This window comes from Pristiophorus japonicus, chromosome 19, assembly GCF_044704955.1.
Source record: "Pristiophorus japonicus isolate sPriJap1 chromosome 19, sPriJap1.hap1, whole genome shotgun sequence".
Lineage (NCBI taxonomy): Eukaryota > Metazoa > Chordata > Chondrichthyes > Pristiophoridae > Pristiophorus > Pristiophorus japonicus.
In genome coordinates this window covers 50,529,397-50,547,510 of record NC_091995.1, presented here as the reverse complement: position 1 = coordinate 50,547,510, position 18,114 = coordinate 50,529,397, and the positions used below count along the sequence as shown (strand labels likewise).

Genomic DNA, 18,114 nt, shown 5'->3' with positions numbered 1-18,114 from the left:
TGAACTATCAATCACCATAGACGTCAATGTTGCAGCTGGGCTCAGGCCCTGCAAGTCAAGCAGCAGTGTTTCAAATTCTTTAACAACATCAGTGAGTCATTTCCAGTTAAATTCTGGGGAATTGCTCCCTGAGAGGGCAGAGGCAGACAAAATGGGAAGAATGTTGAAGAATACCCAGTTGACACTTGACATACATTGTGTGAATCTGGAATTCATTTAATTGTGAGCAAAATATTGCAATTTTTAGCTGGTTCCTTCGATGCTTTCTTTTATCTGTCTATCTTGCATTGCATGTGATGTTACCTTTCATCAAATCTGTCGAGTTGCATCAGAAGGAGCAAAAACGGCTTCAGAAAAAGCTGCAGGATTACTGTGCGGTTTATCAAAGGTTGTTTTCAGCTGTGTGATGGTGGTGCAGTGGTAAGCATGGTTGCCTTCCAAGCAGTTGACCTGGGTCCGATTCCCAGCCATCGCATTTGTCAATTTCTACTTGTGGATGAAATGAACCTCTGATGACTCTGGTTGGAAGCAGTTCTTCCAGCCGCAGCTCATGGATTTTGTTGAGCAACCTGTTTTCAAAGGGTCATGTTTGAAAGCTTGTAATGCTAAGTCGACGTGTCATCAATGTGTCATAATGTGCTGGCGACAGTGCTACCTGAATTCATAGTATGAACTGTCAATCACCATAGACGTCAATGTTGCAGCTGGGCTCAGGCCCTGCAAGTCAAGCAGCAGTGTTTCAAATTCTTTGACAACATCAGTGAGTCATTTCCAGTTAAATTCTGGGGAATTGCTCCCTGAGAGGGCAGAGGCAGACAAAATGGAAAGAATGTTGAAGAATACCCAGTTGACACTTGACATACATTGTGTGAATCTGGAATTCATTTAATTGTGAGCAAAATATTGCAATTTTTAGCTGGTTCCTTCGATGCCTTCTTTTATCTGTCTATCTTGCATTACATGTGATGTTACCTTTCATCAAATCTGTCGAGTTGCATCAGAAGGAGCAAAAACGGCTTCAGAAAAAGCTGCAGGATTACTGTGCGGTTTATCAAAGGTTGTTTTCAGCTGTGTGATGGTGGTGCAGTGGTAAGCATGGTTGCCTTCCAAGCAGTTGACCTGGGTCCGATTCCCAGCCATCGCATTTGTCAATTTCTACTTGAGAATGAAATGAACCTCTGATGACTCTGGTTGCAAGCAGTTCTTCCAGCCGCAGCTCATGGATTTTGTTGAGCAACCTGTTTTCAAAGGGTCATGTTTGAATGCTTGCAATGCAAAGTCAATGTGTCATAATGTACTGGTGACAGTGCTACCTGAATTCATAGTATGAGCTGTCAATCACCATAGACGTCAATGTTGCAGCGGGGCTCAGGCCCTGCAAGTCAAGCAGCAGTATTTCAAATTTCTCAACAACATCAGTGAGTCATTTCCAGTTAAATTCTGGGGATTTGCTCCCTGAGAGGGCAGAGGCAGACAAAATGGGAAGAATGTTGAAGAATACCCAGTTGACACTTGACATACATTGTGTGAATCTGGAATTCATTTAATTGTGAGCAAAATATTGCAATTTTTAGCTGGTTCCTTCGATGCCTTCTTTTATCTGTCTATCTTGCATTACATGTGATGTTACCTTTCATCAAATCTGTCGAGTTGCATCAGAAGGAACAAAAACGGCTTCAGAAAAAGCTGCAGGATTACTGTGCGGTTTATCAAAGGTTGTTTTCAGCTGTGTGATGGTGGTGCAGTGGTAAGCATGGTTGCCTTCCAAGCAGTTGACCTGGGTTCGATTCCCAGCCATCACATTTGTAAATTTAGACTTGAGCATGAAATGAACGTCTGGTTGCAAGCAGTTCTTCCAGCAGCAGGTCATGTATTTTGTTGAGCAACCTGTTTTCAAAGGGTCATGTTTGAATGCTTGCAATGCAAAGTCGACGTGTCATCAATGTGTCATAATGTACTGGCGACAGTGCTACCTGAATTCATAGTATGAACTGTCAATCACCATAGACGTCAATGTTGCAGCTGGGCTCAGGCCCTGCAAGTCAAGCAGCAGTGTTTCAAATTCTTTGACAACATCAGTGAGTCATTTCCAGTTAAATTCTGGGGAATTGCTCCCTGAGAGGGCAGAGGCAGACAAAATGGAAAGAATGTTGAAGAATACCCAGTTGACACTTGACATACATTGTGTGAATCTGGAATTCATTTAATTGTGAGCAAAATATTGCAATTTTTAGCTGGTTCCTTCGATGCCTTCTTTTATCTGTCTATCTTGCATTACATGTGATGTTACCTTTCATCAAATCTGTCGAGTTGCATCAGAAGGAACAAAAACGGCTTCAGAAAAAGCTGCAGGATTACTGTGCGGTTTATCAAAGGTTGTTTTCAGCTGTGTGATGGTGGTGCAGTGGTAAGCATGGTTGCCTTCCAAGCAGTTGACCCGGGTTCGATTCCCAGCCATCACATTTGTCAATTTCTACTTGTGGATCAAATGAACCTCTGATGACTCTGGTTGGAAGCAGTTCTTCCAGCCGCAGCTCATGGATTTTGTTGAGCAACCTGTTTTCAAAAGGTCATGTTTGAAAGCTTGTAATGCTAAGTCGACGTGTCATCAATGTGTCATAATGTGCTGGCGACAGTGCTACCTGAATTCATAGTATGAACTGTCAATCACCATAGACGTCAATGTTGCAGCTGGGCTCAGGCCCTGCAAGTCAAGCAGCAGTGTTTCAAATTCTTTGACAACATCAGTGAGTCATTTCCAGTTAAATTCTGGGGAATTGCTCCCTGAGAGGGCAGAGGCAGACAAAATGGAAAGAATGTTGAAGAATACCCAGTTGACACTTGACATACATTGTGTGAATCTGGAATTCATTTAATTGTGAGCAAAATATTGCAATTTTTAGCTGGTTCCTTCGATGCCTTCTTTTATCTGTCTATCTTGCATTACATGTGATGTTACCTTTCATCAAATCTGTCGAGTTGCATCAGAAGGAACAAAAACGGCTTCAGAAAAAGCTGCAGGATTACTGTGCGGTTTATCAAAGGTTGTTTTCAGCTGTGTGATGGTGGTGCAGTGGTAAGCATGGTTGCCTTCCAAGCAGTTGACCTGGGTCCGATTCCCAGCCATCGCATTTGTCAATTTCTACTTGTGGATGAAATGAACCTCTGATGACTCTGGTTGGAAGCAGTTCTTCCAGCCGCAGCTCATGGATTTTGTTGAGCAACCTGTTTTCAAAGGGTCATGTTTGAAAGCTTGTAATGCTAAGTCGACGTGTCATCAATGTGTCATAATGTGCTGGCGACAGTGCTACCTGAATTCATAGTATGAACTGTCAATCACCATAGACGTCAATGTTGCAGCTGGGCTCAGGCCCTGCAAGTCAAGCAGCAGTGTTTCAAATTCTTTGACAACATCAGTGAGTCATTTCCAGTTAAATTCTGGGGAATTGCTCCCTGAGAGGGCAGAGGCAGACAAAATGGAAAGAATGTTGAAGAATACCCAGTTGACACTTGACATACATTGTGTGAATCTGGAATTCATTTAATTGTGAGCAAAATATTGCAATTTTTAGCTGGTTCCTTCGATGCCTTCTTTTATCTGTCTATCTTGCATTACATGTGATGTTACCTTTCATCAAATCTGTCGAGTTGCATCAGAAGGAGCAAAAACGGCTTCAGAAAAAGCTGCAGGATTACTGTGCGGTTTATCAAAGGTTGTTTTCAGCTGTGTGATGGTGGTGCAGTGGTAAGCATGGTTGCCTTCCAAGCAGTTGACCTGGGTCCGATTCCCAGCCATCGCATTTGTCAATTTCTACTTGAGAATGAAATGAACCTCTGATGACTCTGGTTGCAAGCAGTTCTTCCAGCCGCAGCTCATGGATTTTGTTGAGCAACCTGTTTTCAAAGGGTCATGTTTGAATGCTTGCAATGCAAAGTCAATGTGTCATAATGTACTGGTGACAGTGCTACCTGAATTCATAGTATGAGCTGTCAATCACCATAGACGTCAATGTTGCAGCGGGGCTCAGGCCCTGCAAGTCAAGCAGCAGTATTTCAAATTTCTCAACAACATCAGTGAGTCATTTCCAGTTAAATTCTGGGGATTTGCTCCCTGAGAGGGCAGAGGCAGACAAAATGGGAAGAATGTTGAAGAATACCCAGTTGACACTTGACATACATTGTGTGAATCTGGAATTCATTTAATTGTGAGCAAAATATTGCAATTTTTAGCTGGTTCCTTCGATGCCTTCTTTTATCTGTCTATCTTGCATTACATGTGATGTTACCTTTCATCAAATCTGTCGAGTTGCATCAGAAGGAACAAAAACGGCTTCAGAAAAAGCTGCAGGATTACTGTGCGGTTTATCAAAGGTTGTTTTCAGCTGTGTGATGGTGGTGCAGTGGTAAGCATGGTTGCCTTCCAAGCAGTTGACCTGGGTTCGATTCCCAGCCATCACATTTGTAAATTTAGACTTGAGGATGAAATGAACGTCTGGTTGCAAGCAGTTCTTCCAGCAGCAGGTCATGTATTTTGTTGAGCAACCTGTTTTCAAAGGGTCATGTTTGAATGCTTGCAATGCAAAGTCGACGTGTCATCAATGTGTCATAATGTACTGGCGACAGTGCTACCTGAATTCATAGTATGAACTATCAATCACCATAGACGTCAATGTTGCAGCTGGGCTCAGGCCCTGCAAGTCAAGCAGCAGTGTTTCAAATTCTTTAACAACATCAGTGAGTCATTTCCAGTTAAATTCTGGGGAATTGCTCCCTGAGAGGGCAGAGGCAGACAAAATGGGAAGAATGTTGAAGAATACCCAGTTGACACTTGACATACATTGTGTGAATCTGGAATTCATTTAATTGTGAGCAAAATATTGCAATTTTTAGCTGGTTCCTTCGATGCCTTCTTTTATCTGTCTATCTTGCATTACATGTGATGTTACCTTTCATCAAATCTGTCGAGTTGCATCAGAAGGAACAAAAACGGCTTCAGAAAAAGCTGCAGGATTACTGTGCGGTTTATCAAAGGTTGTTTTCAGCTGTGTGATGGTGGTGCAGTGGTAAGCATGGTTGCCTTCCAAGCAGTTGACCTGGGTCCGATTCCCAGCCATCGCATTTGTCAATTTCTACTTGTGGATGAAATGAACCTCTGATGACTCTGGTTGGAAGCAGTTCTTCCAGCCGCAGCTCATGGATTTTGTTGAGCAACCTGTTTTCAAAGGGTCATGTTTGAAAGCTTGTAATGCTAAGTCGACGTGTCATCAATGTGTCATAATGTGCTGGCGACAGTGCTACCTGAATTCATAGTATGAACTGTCAATCACCATAGACGTCAATGTTGCAGCTGGGCTCAGGCCCTGCAAGTCAAGCAGCAGTGTTTCAAATTCTTTGACAACATCAGTGAGTCATTTCCAGTTAAATTCTGGGGAATTGCTCCCTGAGAGGGCAGAGGCAGACAAAATGGAAAGAATGTTGAAGAATACCCAGTTGACACTTGACATACATTGTGTGAATCTGGAATTCATTTAATTGTGAGCAAAATATTGCAATTTTTAGCTGGTTCCTTCGATGCCTTCTTTTATCTGTCTATCTTGCATTACATGTGATGTTACCTTTCATCAAATCTGTCGAGTTGCATCAGAAGGAGCAAAAACGGCTTCAGAAAAAGCTGCAGGATTACTGTGCGGTTTATCAAAGGTTGTTTTCAGCTGTGTGATGGTGGTGCAGTGGTAAGCATGGTTGCCTTCCAAGCAGTTGACCTGGGTCCGATTCCCAGCCATCGCATTTGTCAATTTCTACTTGAGAATGAAATGAACCTCTGATGACTCTGGTTGCAAGCAGTTCTTCCAGCCGCAGCTCATGGATTTTGTTGAGCAACCTGTTTTCAAAGGGTCATGTTTGAATGCTTGCAATGCAAAGTCAATGTGTCATAATGTACTGGTGACAGTGCTACCTGAATTCATAGTATGAGCTGTCAATCACCATAGACGTCAATGTTGCAGCGGGGCTCAGGCCCTGCAAGTCAAGCAGCAGTATTTCAAATTTCTCAACAACATCAGTGAGTCATTTCCAGTTAAATTCTGGGGATTTGCTCCCTGAGAGGGCAGAGGCAGACAAAATGGGAAGAATGTTGAAGAATACCCAGTTGACACTTGACATACATTGTGTGAATCTGGAATTCATTTAATTGTGAGCAAAATATTGCAATTTTTAGCTGGTTCCTTCGATGCCTTCTTTTATCTGTCTATCTTGCATTACATGTGATGTTACCTTTCATCAAATCTGTCGAGTTGCATCAGAAGGAACAAAAACGGCTTCAGAAAAAGCTGCAGGATTACTGTGCGGTTTATCAAAGGTTGTTTTCAGCTGTGTGATGGTGGTGCAGTGGTAAGCATGGTTGCCTTCCAAGCAGTTGACCTGGGTTCGATTCCCAGCCATCACATTTGTAAATTTAGACTTGAGCATGAAATGAACGTCTGGTTGCAAGCAATTCTTCCAGCAGCAGGTCATGTATTTTGTTGAGCAACCTGTTTTCAAAGGGTCATGTTTGAATGCTTGCAATGCAAAGTCGACGTGTCATCAATGTGTCATAATGTACTGGCGACAGTGCTACCTGAATTCATAGTATGAACTATCAATCACCATAGACGTCAATGTTGCAGCTGGGCTCAGGCCCTGCAAGTCAAGCAGCAGTGTTTCAAATTCTTTAACAACATCAGTGAGTCATTTCCAGTTAAATTCTGGGGAATTGCTCCCTGAGAGGGCAGAGGCAGACAAAATGGGAAGAATGTTGAAGAATACCCAGTTGACACTTGACATACATTGTGTGAATCTGGAATTCATTTAATTGTGAGCAAAATATTGCAATTTTTAGCTGGTTCCTTCGATGCTTTCTTTTATCTGTCTATCTTGCATTGCATGTGATGTTACCTTTCATCAAATCTGTCGAGTTGCATCAGAAGGAGCAAAAACGGCTTCAGAAAAAGCTGCAGGATTACTGTGCGGTTTATCAAAGGTTGTTTTCAGCTGTGTGATGGTGGTGCAGTGGTAAGCATGGTTGCCTTCCAAGCAGTTGACCTGGGTCCGATTCCCAGCCATCGCATTTGTCAATTTCTACTTGTGGATGAAATGAACCTCTGATGACTCTGGTTGGAAGCAGTTCTTCCAGCCGCAGCTCATGGATTTTGTTGAGCAACCTGTTTTCAAAGGGTCATGTTTGAAAGCTTGTAATGCTAAGTCGACGTGTCATCAATGTGTCATAATGTGCTGGCGACAGTGCTACCTGAATTCATAGTATGAACTGTCAATCACCATAGACGTCAATGTTGCAGCTGGGCTCAGGCCCTGCAAGTCAAGCAGCAGTGTTTCAAATTCTTTGACAACATCAGTGAGTCATTTCCAGTTAAATTCTGGGGAATTGCTCCCTGAGAGGGCAGAGGCAGACAAAATGGAAAGAATGTTGAAGAATACCCAGTTGACACTTGACATACATTGTGTGAATCTGGAATTCATTTAATTGTGAGCAAAATATTGCAATTTTTAGCTGGTTCCTTCGATGCCTTCTTTTATCTGTCTATCTTGCATTACATGTGATGTTACCTTTCATCAAATCTGTCGAGTTGCATCAGAAGGAGCAAAAACGGCTTCAGAAAAAGCTGCAGGATTACTGTGCGGTTTATCAAAGGTTGTTTTCAGCTGTGTGATGGTGGTGCAGTGGTAAGCATGGTTGCCTTCCAAGCAGTTGACCTGGGTCCGATTCCCAGCCATCGCATTTGTCAATTTCTACTTGAGAATGAAATGAACCTCTGATGACTCTGGTTGCAAGCAGTTCTTCCAGCCGCAGCTCATGGATTTTGTTGAGCAACCTGTTTTCAAAGGGTCATGTTTGAATGCTTGCAATGCAAAGTCAATGTGTCATAATGTACTGGTGACAGTGCTACCTGAATTCATAGTATGAGCTGTCAATCACCATAGACGTCAATGTTGCAGCGGGGCTCAGGCCCTGCAAGTCAAGCAGCAGTATTTCAAATTTCTCAACAACATCAGTGAGTCATTTCCAGTTAAATTCTGGGGATTTGCTCCCTGAGAGGGCAGAGGCAGACAAAATGGGAAGAATGTTGAAGAATACCCAGTTGACACTTGACATACATTGTGTGAATCTGGAATTCATTTAATTGTGAGCAAAATATTGCAATTTTTAGCTGGTTCCTTCGATGCCTTCTTTTATCTGTCTATCTTGCATTACATGTGATGTTACCTTTCATCAAATCTGTCGAGTTGCATCAGAAGGAACAAAAACGGCTTCAGAAAAAGCTGCAGGATTACTGTGCGGTTTATCAAAGGTTGTTTTCAGCTGTGTGATGGTGGTGCAGTGGTAAGCATGGTTGCCTTCCAAGCAGTTGACCTGGGTTCGATTCCCAGCCATCACATTTGTAAATTTAGACTTGAGGATGAAATGAACGTCTGGTTGCAAGCAGTTCTTCCAGCAGCAGGTCATGTATTTTGTTGAGCAACCTGTTTTCAAAGGGTCATGTTTGAATGCTTGCAATGCAAAGTCGACGTGTCATCAATGTGTCATAATGTACTGGCGACAGTGCTACCTGAATTCATAGTTTGAACTATCAATCACCATAGACGTCAATGTTGCAGCTGGGCTCAGGCCCTGCAAGTCAAGCAGCAGTGTTTCAAATTCTTTAACAACATCAGTGAGTCATTTCCAGTTAAATTCTGGGGAATTGCTCCCTGAGAGGGCAGAGGCAGACAAAATGGGAAGAATGTTGAAGAATACCCAGTTGACACTTGACATACATTGTGTGAATCTGGAATTCATTTAATTGTGAGCAAAATATTGCAATTTTTAGCTGGTTCCTTCGATGCCTTCTTTTATCTGTCTATCTTGCATTACATGTGATGTTACCTTTCATCAAATCTGTCGAGTTGCATCAGAAGGAACAAAAACGGCTTCAGAAAAAGCTGCAGGATTACTGTGCGGTTTATCAAAGGTTGTTTTCAGCTGTGTGATGGTGGTGCAGTGGTAAGCATGGTTGCCTTCCAAGCAGTTGACCTGGGTCCGATTCCCAGCCATCGCATTTGTCAATTTCTACTTGTGGATGAAATGAACCTCTGATGACTCTGGTTGGAAGCAGTTCTTCCAGCCGCAGCTCATGGATTTTGTTGAGCAACCTGTTTTCAAAGGGTCATGTTTGAAAGCTTGTAATGCTAAGTCGACGTGTCATCAATGTGTCATAATGTGCTGGCGACAGTGCTACCTGAATTCATAGTATGAACTGTCAATCACCATAGACGTCAATGTTGCAGCTGGGCTCAGGCCCTGCAAGTCAAGCAGCAGTGTTTCAAATTCTTTGACAACATCAGTGAGTCATTTCCAGTTAAATTCTGGGGAATTGCTCCCTGAGAGGGCAGAGGCAGACAAAATGGAAAGAATGTTGAAGAATACCCAGTTGACACTTGACATACATTGTGTGAATCTGGAATTCATTTAATTGTGAGCAAAATATTGCAATTTTTAGCTTGTTCCTTCGATGCCTTCTTTTATCTGTCTATCTTGCATTACATGTGATGTTACCTTTCATCAAATCTGTCGAGTTGCATCAGAAGGAGCAAAAACAGCTTCAGAAAAAGCTGCAGGATTACTGTGCGGTTTATCAAAGGTTGTTTTCAGCTGTGTGATGGTGGTGCAGTGGTAAGCATGGTTGCCTTCCAAGCAGTTGACCTGGGTCCGATTCCCAGCCATCGCATTTGTCAATTTCTACTTGAGAATGAAATGAACCTCTGATGACTCTGGTTGCAAGCAGTTCTTCCAGCCGCAGCTCATGGATTTTGTTGAGCAACCTGTTTTCAAAGGGTCATGTTTGAATGCTTGCAATGCAAAGTCAATGTGTCATAATGTACTGGTGACAGTGCTACCTGAATTCATAGTATGAGCTGTCAATCACCATAGACGTCAATGTTGCAGCGGGGCTCAGGCCCTGCAAGTCAAGCAGCAGTATTTCAAATTTCTCAACAACATCAGTGAGTCATTTCCAGTTAAATACTGGGGATTTGCTCCCTGAGAGGGCAGAGGCAGACAAAATGGGAAGAATGTTGAAGAATACCCAGTTGACACTTGACATACATTGTGTGAATCTGGAATTCATTTAATTGTGAGCAAAATATTGCAATTTTTAGCTGGTTCCTTCGATGCCTTCTTTTATCTGTCTATCTTGCATGACATGTGATGTTACCTTTCATCAAATCTGTCGAGTTGCATCAGAAGGAACAAAAACGGCTTCAGAAAAAGCTGCAGGATTACTGTGCGGTTTATCAAAGGTTGTTTTCAGCTGTGTGATGGTGATGCAGTGGTAAGCATGGTTGCCTTCCAAGCAGTTGACCTGGGTTCGATTCCCAGCCATCACATTTGTAAATTTAGACTTGAGGATGAAATGAACGTCTGGTTGCAAGCAGTTCTTCCAGCAGCAGGTCATGTATTTTGTTGAGCAACCTGTTTTCAAAGGGTCATGTTTGAATGCTTGCAATGCAAAGTCGACGTGTCATCAATGTGTCATAATGTGCTGGCGACAGTGCTACCTGAATTCATAGTATGAACTATCAATCACCATAGACGTCAATGTTGCAGCTGGGCTCAGGCCCTGCAAGTCAAGCAGCAGTGTTTCAAATTCTTTAACAACATCAGTGAGTCATTTCCAGTTAAATTCTGGGGAATTGCTCCCTGAGAGGGCAGAGGCAGACAAAATGGGAAGAATGTTGAAGAATACCCAGTTGACACTTGACATACATTGTGTGAATCTGGAATTCATTTAATTGTGAGCAAAATATTGCAATTTTTAGCTGGTTCCTTCGATGCCTTCTTTTATCTGTCTATCTTGCATTACATGTGATGTTACCTTTCATCAAATCTGTCGAGTTGCATCAGAAGGACCAAAAACGGCTTCAGAAAAAGCTGCAGGATTACTGTGCGGTTTATCAAAGGTTGTTTTCAGCTGTGTGATGACTCTGGTTGCAAGCAGTTCTTCCAGCCGCAGCTCATGGATTTTGTTGAGCAACCTGTTTTCAAAGGGTCATGTTTGAATGCTTGCAATGCAAAGTCAATGTGTCATAATGTACTGGTGACAGTGCTACCTGAATTCATAGTATGAGCTGTCAATCACCATAGACGTCAATGTTGCAGCGGGGCTCAGGCCCTGCAAGTCAAGCAGCAGTATTTCAAATTTCTCAACAACATCAGTGAGTCATTTCCAGTTAAATTCTGGGGATTTGCTCCCTGAGAGGGCAGAGGCAGACAAAATGGGAAGAATGTTGAAGAATACCCAGTTGACACTTGACATACATTGTGTGAATCTGGAATTCATTTAATTGTGAGCAAAATATTGCAATTTTTAGCTGGTTCCTTCGATGCCTTCTTTTATCTGTCTATCTTGCATTACATGTGATGTTACCTTTCATCAAATCTGTCGAGTTGCATCAGAAGGAACAAAAACGGCTTCAGAAAAAGCTGCAGGATTACTGTGCGGTTTATCAAAGGTTGTTTTCAGCTGTGTGATGGTGGTGCAGTGGTAAGCATGGTTGCCTTCCAAGCAGTTGACCTGGGTTCGATTCCCAGCCATCACATTTGTAAATTTAGACTTGAGGATGAAATGAACGTCTGGTTGCAAGCAGTTCTTCCAGCAGCAGGTCATGTATTTTGTTGAGCAACCTGTTTTCAAAGGGTCATGTTTGAATGCTTGCAATGCAAAGTCGACGTGTCATCAATGTGTCATAATGTACTGGCGACAGTGCTACCTGAATTCATAGTATGAACTATCAATCACCATAGACGTCAATGTTGCAGCTGGGCTCAGGCCCTGCAAGTCAAGCAGCAGTGTTTCAAATTCTTTAACAACATCAGTGAGTCATTTCCAGTTAAATTCTGGGGAATTGCTCCCTGAGAGGGCAGAGGCAGACAAAATGGGAAGAATGTTGAAGAATACCCAGTTGACACTTGACATACATTGTGTGAATCTGGAATTCATTTAATTGTGAGCAAAATATTGCAATTTTTAGCTGGTTCCTTCGATGCCTTCTTTTATCTGTCTATCTTGCATTACATGTGATGTTACCTTTCATCAAATCTGTCGAGTTGCATCAGAAGGAACAAAAACGGCTTCAGAAAAAGCTGCAGGATTACTGTGCGGTTTATCAAAGGTTGTTTTCAGCTGTGTGATGGTGGTGCAGTGGTAAGCATGGTTGCCTTCCAAGCAGTTGACCTGGGTCCGATTCCCAGCCATCGCATTTGTCAATTTCTACTTGTGGATGAAATGAACCTCTGATGACTCTGGTTGGAAGCAGTTCTTCCAGCCGCAGCTCATGGATTTTGTTGAGCAACCTGTTTTCAAAGGGTCATGTTTGAAAGCTTGTAATGCTAAGTCGACGTGTCATCAATGTGTCATAATGTGCTGGCGACAGTGCTACCTGAATTCATAGTATGAACTGTCAATCACCATAGACGTCAATGTTGCAGCTGGGCTCAGGCCCTGCAAGTCAAGCAGCAGTGTTTCAAATTCTTTGACAACATCAGTGAGTCATTTCCAGTTAAATTCTGGGGAATTGCTCCCTGAGAGGGCAGAGGCAGACAAAATGGAAAGAATGTTGAAGAATACCCAGTTGACACTTGACATACATTGTGTGAATCTGGAATTCATTTAATTGTGAGCAAAATATTGCAATTTTTAGCTGGTTCCTTCGATGCCTTCTTTTATCTGTCTATCTTGCATTACATGTGATGTTACCTTTCATCAAATCTGTCGAGTTGCATCAGAAGGAGCAAAAACGGCTTCAGAAAAAGCTGCAGGATTACTGTGCGGTTTATCAAAGGTTGTTTTCAGCTGTGTGATGGTGGTGCAGTGGTAAGCATGGTTGCCTTCCAAGCAGTTGACCTGGGTCCGATTCCCAGCCATCGCATTTGTCAATTTCTACTTGAGAATGAAATGAACCTCTGATGACTCTGGTTGCAAGCAGTTCTTCCAGCCGCAGCTCATGGATTTTGTTGAGCAACCTGTTTTCAAAGGGTCATGTTTGAATGCTTGCAATGCAAAGTCAATGTGTCATAATGTACTGGTGACAGTGCTACCTGAATTCATAGTATGAGCTGTCAATCACCATAGACGTCAATGTTGCAGCGGGGCTCAGGCCCTGCAAGTCAAGCAGCAGTATTTCAAATTTCTCAACAACATCAGTGAGTCATTTCCAGTTAAATTCTGGGGATTTGCTCCCTGAGAGGGCAGAGGCAGACAAAATGGGAAGAATGTTGAAGAATACCCAGTTGACACTTGACATACATTGTGTGAATCTGGAATTCATTTAATTGTGAGCAAAATATTGCAATTTTTAGCTGGTTCCTTCGATGCCTTCTTTTATCTGTCTATCTTGCATTACATGTGATGTTACCTTTCATCAAATCTGTCGAGTTGCATCAGATGGAACAAAAACGGCTTCAGAAAAAGCTGCAGGATTACTGTGCGGTTTATCAAAGGTTGTTTTCAGCTGTGTGATGGTGGTGCAGTGGTAAGCATGGTTGCCTTCCAAGCAGTTGACCTGGGTTCGATTCCCAGCCATCACATTTGTAAATTTAGACTTGAGGATGAAATGAACGTCTGGTTGCAAGCAGTTCTTCCAGCAGCAGGTCATGTATTTTGTTGAGCAACCTGTTTTCAAAGGGTCATGTTTGAATGCTTGCAATGCAAAGTCGACGTGTCATCAATGTGTCATAATGTACTGGCGACAGTGCTACCTGAATTCATAGTATGAACTATCAATCACCATAGACGTCAATGTTGCAGCTGGGCTCAGGCCCTGCAAGTCAAGCAGCAGTGTTTCAAATTCTTTAACAACATCAGTGAGTCATTTCCAGTTAAATTCTGGGGAATTGCTCCCTGAGAGGGCAGAGGCAGACAAAATGGGAAGAATGTTGAAGAATACCCAGTTGACACTTGACATACATTGTGTGAATCTGGAATTCATTTAATTGTGAGCAAAATATTGCAATTTTTAGCTGGTTCCTTCGATGCCTTCTTTTATCTGTCTATCTTGCATTACATGTGATGTTACCTTTCATCAAATCTGTCGAGTTGCATCAGAAGGAACAAAAACGGCTTCAGAAAAAGCTGCAGGATTACTGTGCGGTTTATCAAAGGTTGTTTTCAGCTGTGTGATGGTGGTGCAGTGGTAAGCATGGTTACCTTCCAAGCAGTTGACCTGGGTCCGATTCCCAGCCATCGCATTTGTCAATTTCTACTTGTGGATGAAATGAACCTCTGATGACTCTGGTTGGAAGCAGTTCTTCCAGCCGCAGCTCATGGATTTTGTTGAGCAACCTGTTTTCAAAGGGTCATGTTTGAAAGCTTGTAATGCTAAGTCGACGTGTCATCAATGTGTCATAATGTGCTGGCGACAGTGCTACCTGAATTCATAGTATGAACTGTCAATCACCATAGACGTCAATGTTGCAGCTGGGCTCAGGCCCTGCAAGTCAAGCAGCAGTGTTTCAAATTCTTTGACAACATCAGTGAGTCATTTCCAGTTAAATTCTGGGGAATTGCTCCCTGAGAGGGCAGAGGCAGACAAAATGGAAAGAATGTTGAAGAATACCCAGTTGACACTTGACATACATTGTGTGAATCTGGAATTCATTTAATTGTGAGCAAAATATTGCAATTTTTAGCTGGTTCCTTCGATGCCTTCTTTTATCTGTCTATCTTGCATTACATGTGATGTTACCTTTCATCAAATCTGTCGAGTTGCATCAGAAGGAGCAAAAACGGCTTCAGAAAAAGCTGCAGGATTACTGTGCGGTTTATCAAAGGTTGTTTTCAGCTGTGTGATGGTGGTGCAGTGGTAAGCATGGTTGCCTTCCAAGCAGTTGACCTGGGTCCGATTCCCAGCCATCGCATTTGTCAATTTCTACTTGAGAATGAAATGAACCTCTGATGACTCTGGTTGGAAGCAGTTCTTCCAGCCGCAGCTCATGGATTTTGTTGAGCAACCTGTTTTCAAAGGGTCATGTTTGAATGCTTGCAATGCAAAGTCAATGTGTCATAATGTACTGGTGACAGTGCTACCTGAATTCATAGTATGAGCTGTCAATCACCATAGACGTCAATGTTGCAGCGGGGCTCAGGCCCTGCAAGTCAAGCAGCAGTATTTCAAATTTCTCAACAACATCAGTGAGTCATTTCCAGTTAAATACTGGGGATTTGCTCCCTGAGAGGGCAGAGGCAGACAAAATGGGAAGAATGTTGAAGAATACCCAGTTGACACTTGACATACATTGTGTGAATCTGGAATTCATTTAATTGTGAGCAAAATATTGCAATTTTTAGCTGGTTCCTTCGATGCCTTCTTTTATCTGTCTATCTTGCATGACATGTGATGTTACCTTTCATCAAATCTGTCGAGTTGCATCAGAAGGAACAAAAACGGCTTCAGAAAAAGCTGCAGGATTACTGTGCGGTTTATCAAAGGTTGTTTTCAGCTGTGTGATGGTGATGCAGTGGTAAGCATGGTTGCCTTCCAAGCAGTTGACCTGGGTTCGATTCCCAGCCATCACATTTGTAAATTTAGACTTGAGGATGAAATGAACGTCTGGTTGCAAGCAGTTCTTCCAGCAGCAGGTCATGTATTTTGTTGAGCAACCTGTTTTCAAAGGGTCATGTTTGAATGCTTGCAATGCAAAGTCGACGTGTCATCAATGTGTCATAATGTGCTGGCGACAGTGCTACCTGAATTCATAGTATGAACTATCAATCACCATAGACGTCAATGTTGCAGCTGGGCTCAGGCCCTGCAAGTCAAGCAGCAGTGTTTCAAATTCTTTAACAACATCAGTGAGTCATTTCCAGTTAAATTCTGGGGAATTGCTCCCTGAGAGGGCAGAGGCAGACAAAATGGGAAGAATGTTGAAGAATACCCAGTTGACACTTGACATACATTGTGTGAATCTGGAATTCATTTAATTGTGAGCAAAATATTGCAATTTTTAGCTGGTTCCTTCGATGCCTTCTTTTATCTGTCTATCTTGCATTACATGTGATGTTACCTTTCATCAAATCTGTCGAGTTGCATCAGAAGGAACAAAAACGGCTTCAGAAAAAGCTGCAGGATTACTGTGCGGTTTATCAAAGGTTGTTTTCAGCTGTGTGATGGTGGTGCAGTGGTAAGCATGGTTGCCTTCCAAGCAGTTGACCTGGATCCGATTCCCAGCCATCGCATTTGTCAATTTCTACTTGTGGATGAAATGAACCTCTGATGACTCTGGTTGGAAGCAGTTCTTCCAGCCGCAGCTCATGGATTTTGTTGAGCAACCTGTTTTCAAAGGGTCATGTTTGAAAGCTTGTAATGCTAAGTCGACGTGTCATCAATGTGTCATAATGTGCTGGCGACAGTGCTACCTGAATTCATAGTATGAACTGTCAATCACCATAGACGTCAATGTTGCAGCTGGGCTCAGGCCCTGCAAGTCAAGCAGCAGTGTTTCAAATTCTTTGACAACATCAGTGAGTCATTTCCAGTTAAATTCTGGGGAATTGCTCCCTGAGAGGGCAGAGGCAGACAAAATGGGAAGAATGTTGAAGAATACCCAGTTGACACTTGACATACATTGTGTGAATCTGGAATTCATTTAATTGTGAGCAAAATATTGCAATTTTTAGCTGGTTCCTTCGATGCCTTCTTTTATCTGTCTATCTTGCATTACATGTGATGTTACCTTTCATCAAATCTGTCGAGTTGCATCAGAAGGAACAAAAACGGCTTCAGAAAAAGCTGCAGGATTACTGTGCGGTTTATCAAAGGTTGTTTTCAGCTGTGTGATGGTGGTGCAGTGGTAAGCATGGTTGCCTTCCAAGCAGTTGACCTGGGTCCGATTCCCAGCCATCGCATTTGTCAATTTCTACTTGTGGATGAAATGAACCTCTGATGACTCTGGTTGGAAGCAGTTCTTCCAGCCGCAGCTCATGGATTTTGTTGAGCAACCTGTTTTCAAAGGGTCATGTTTGAAAGCTTGTAATGCTAAGTCGACGTGTCATCAATGTGTCATAATGTGCTGGCAACAGTGCTACCTGAATTCATAGTATGAACTGTCAATCACCATAGACGTCAATGTTGCAGCTGGGCTCAGGCCCTGCAAGTCAAGCAGCAGTGTTTCAAATTCTTTAACAACATCAGTGAGTCATTTCCAGTTAAATTCTGGGGAATTGCTCCCTGAGAGGGCAGAGGCAGACAAAATGGGAAGAATGTTGAAGAATACCCAGTTGACACTTGACATACATTGTGTGAATCTGGAATTCATTTAATTGTGAGCAAAATATTGCAATTTTTAGCTGGTTCCTTCGATGCCTTCTTTTATCTGTCTATCTTGCATTACATGTGATGTTACCTTTCATCAAATCTGTCGAGTTGCATCAGAAGGAACAAAAACGGCTTCAGAAAAAGCTGCAGGATTACTGTGCGGTTTATCAAAGGTTGTTTTCAGCTGTGTGATGGTGGTGCAGTGGTAAGCATGGTTGCCTTCCAAGCAGTTGACCTGGATCCGATTCCCAGCCATCGCATTTGTCAATTTCTACTTGTGGATGAAATGAACCTCTGATGACTCTGGTTGGAAGCAGTTCTTCCAGCCGCAGCTCATGGATTTTGTTGAGCAACCTGTTTTCAAAGGGTCATGTTTGAAAGCTTGTAATGCTAAGTCGACGTGTCATCAATGTGTCATAATGTGCTGGCGACAGTGCTACCTGAATTCATAGTATGAACTGTCAATCACCATAGACGTCAATGTTGCAGCTGGGCTCAGGCCCTGCAAGTCAAGCAGCAGTGTTTCAAATTCTTTGACAACATCAGTGAGTCATTTCCAGTTAAATTCTGGGGAATTGCTCCCTGAGAGGGCAGAGGCAGACAAAATGGGAAGAATGTTGAAGAATACCCAGTTGACACTTGACATACATTGTGTGAATCTGGAATTCATTTAATTGTGAGCAAAATATTGCAATTTTTAGCTGGTTCCTTCGATGCCTTCTTTTATCTGTCTATCTTGCATTACATGTGATGTTACCTTTCATCAAATCT

At 42.5% G+C, this 18,114-nt stretch overlaps 23 non-coding genes across 23 annotated transcripts; all 23 read left to right on the top strand.

Annotated features, from left to right (window-relative positions):
- Nucleotides 1-403: 403 nt before the first annotated feature.
- Nucleotides 404-475, top strand: trnag-ucc (transfer RNA glycine (anticodon UCC)). The gene has a single exon. It is a non-coding gene; the product is annotated as a tRNA-Gly (tRNA).
- Nucleotides 476-1,072: 597 nt separating this feature from the next.
- Nucleotides 1,073-1,144, top strand: trnag-ucc (transfer RNA glycine (anticodon UCC)). The gene has a single exon. It is a non-coding gene; the product is annotated as a tRNA-Gly (tRNA).
- Nucleotides 1,145-1,730: 586 nt separating this feature from the next.
- trnag-ucc (transfer RNA glycine (anticodon UCC)) lies at nt 1,731-1,802 on the top strand. Its single transcript has one exon. It is a non-coding gene; the product is annotated as a tRNA-Gly (tRNA).
- Nucleotides 1,803-2,390: 588 nt separating this feature from the next.
- On the top strand, nt 2,391-2,462 carry trnag-ucc (transfer RNA glycine (anticodon UCC)). Its single transcript has one exon. It is a non-coding gene; the product is annotated as a tRNA-Gly (tRNA).
- A 597-nt stretch (nt 2,463-3,059) lies between these two features.
- Nucleotides 3,060-3,131, top strand: trnag-ucc (transfer RNA glycine (anticodon UCC)). The gene has a single exon. It is a non-coding gene; the product is annotated as a tRNA-Gly (tRNA).
- Nucleotides 3,132-3,728: 597 nt separating this feature from the next.
- Nucleotides 3,729-3,800, top strand: trnag-ucc (transfer RNA glycine (anticodon UCC)). Its single transcript has one exon. It is a non-coding gene; the product is annotated as a tRNA-Gly (tRNA).
- Nucleotides 3,801-4,386: 586 nt separating this feature from the next.
- On the top strand, nt 4,387-4,458 carry trnag-ucc (transfer RNA glycine (anticodon UCC)). Its single transcript has one exon. It is a non-coding gene; the product is annotated as a tRNA-Gly (tRNA).
- Nucleotides 4,459-5,046: 588 nt separating this feature from the next.
- Nucleotides 5,047-5,118, top strand: trnag-ucc (transfer RNA glycine (anticodon UCC)). The gene has a single exon. It is a non-coding gene; the product is annotated as a tRNA-Gly (tRNA).
- A 597-nt stretch (nt 5,119-5,715) lies between these two features.
- trnag-ucc (transfer RNA glycine (anticodon UCC)) lies at nt 5,716-5,787 on the top strand. Its single transcript has one exon. It is a non-coding gene; the product is annotated as a tRNA-Gly (tRNA).
- Nucleotides 5,788-6,373: 586 nt separating this feature from the next.
- trnag-ucc (transfer RNA glycine (anticodon UCC)) lies at nt 6,374-6,445 on the top strand. The gene has a single exon. It is a non-coding gene; the product is annotated as a tRNA-Gly (tRNA).
- A 588-nt stretch (nt 6,446-7,033) lies between these two features.
- trnag-ucc (transfer RNA glycine (anticodon UCC)) lies at nt 7,034-7,105 on the top strand. Its single transcript has one exon. It is a non-coding gene; the product is annotated as a tRNA-Gly (tRNA).
- Nucleotides 7,106-7,702: 597 nt separating this feature from the next.
- Nucleotides 7,703-7,774, top strand: trnag-ucc (transfer RNA glycine (anticodon UCC)). The gene has a single exon. It is a non-coding gene; the product is annotated as a tRNA-Gly (tRNA).
- Nucleotides 7,775-8,360: 586 nt separating this feature from the next.
- trnag-ucc (transfer RNA glycine (anticodon UCC)) lies at nt 8,361-8,432 on the top strand. The gene has a single exon. It is a non-coding gene; the product is annotated as a tRNA-Gly (tRNA).
- Nucleotides 8,433-9,020: 588 nt separating this feature from the next.
- Nucleotides 9,021-9,092, top strand: trnag-ucc (transfer RNA glycine (anticodon UCC)). The gene has a single exon. It is a non-coding gene; the product is annotated as a tRNA-Gly (tRNA).
- A 597-nt stretch (nt 9,093-9,689) lies between these two features.
- trnag-ucc (transfer RNA glycine (anticodon UCC)) lies at nt 9,690-9,761 on the top strand. Its single transcript has one exon. It is a non-coding gene; the product is annotated as a tRNA-Gly (tRNA).
- Nucleotides 9,762-10,347: 586 nt separating this feature from the next.
- On the top strand, nt 10,348-10,419 carry trnag-ucc (transfer RNA glycine (anticodon UCC)). The gene has a single exon. It is a non-coding gene; the product is annotated as a tRNA-Gly (tRNA).
- A 1,140-nt stretch (nt 10,420-11,559) lies between these two features.
- Nucleotides 11,560-11,631, top strand: trnag-ucc (transfer RNA glycine (anticodon UCC)). The gene has a single exon. It is a non-coding gene; the product is annotated as a tRNA-Gly (tRNA).
- A 588-nt stretch (nt 11,632-12,219) lies between these two features.
- trnag-ucc (transfer RNA glycine (anticodon UCC)) lies at nt 12,220-12,291 on the top strand. Its single transcript has one exon. It is a non-coding gene; the product is annotated as a tRNA-Gly (tRNA).
- A 597-nt stretch (nt 12,292-12,888) lies between these two features.
- Nucleotides 12,889-12,960, top strand: trnag-ucc (transfer RNA glycine (anticodon UCC)). The gene has a single exon. It is a non-coding gene; the product is annotated as a tRNA-Gly (tRNA).
- Nucleotides 12,961-13,546: 586 nt separating this feature from the next.
- On the top strand, nt 13,547-13,618 carry trnag-ucc (transfer RNA glycine (anticodon UCC)). The gene has a single exon. It is a non-coding gene; the product is annotated as a tRNA-Gly (tRNA).
- Nucleotides 13,619-14,875: 1,257 nt separating this feature from the next.
- On the top strand, nt 14,876-14,947 carry trnag-ucc (transfer RNA glycine (anticodon UCC)). The gene has a single exon. It is a non-coding gene; the product is annotated as a tRNA-Gly (tRNA).
- A 586-nt stretch (nt 14,948-15,533) lies between these two features.
- On the top strand, nt 15,534-15,605 carry trnag-ucc (transfer RNA glycine (anticodon UCC)). Its single transcript has one exon. It is a non-coding gene; the product is annotated as a tRNA-Gly (tRNA).
- Nucleotides 15,606-16,862: 1,257 nt separating this feature from the next.
- On the top strand, nt 16,863-16,934 carry trnag-ucc (transfer RNA glycine (anticodon UCC)). Its single transcript has one exon. It is a non-coding gene; the product is annotated as a tRNA-Gly (tRNA).
- The last annotated feature ends 1,180 nt before the right edge of the window (nt 16,935-18,114 follow it).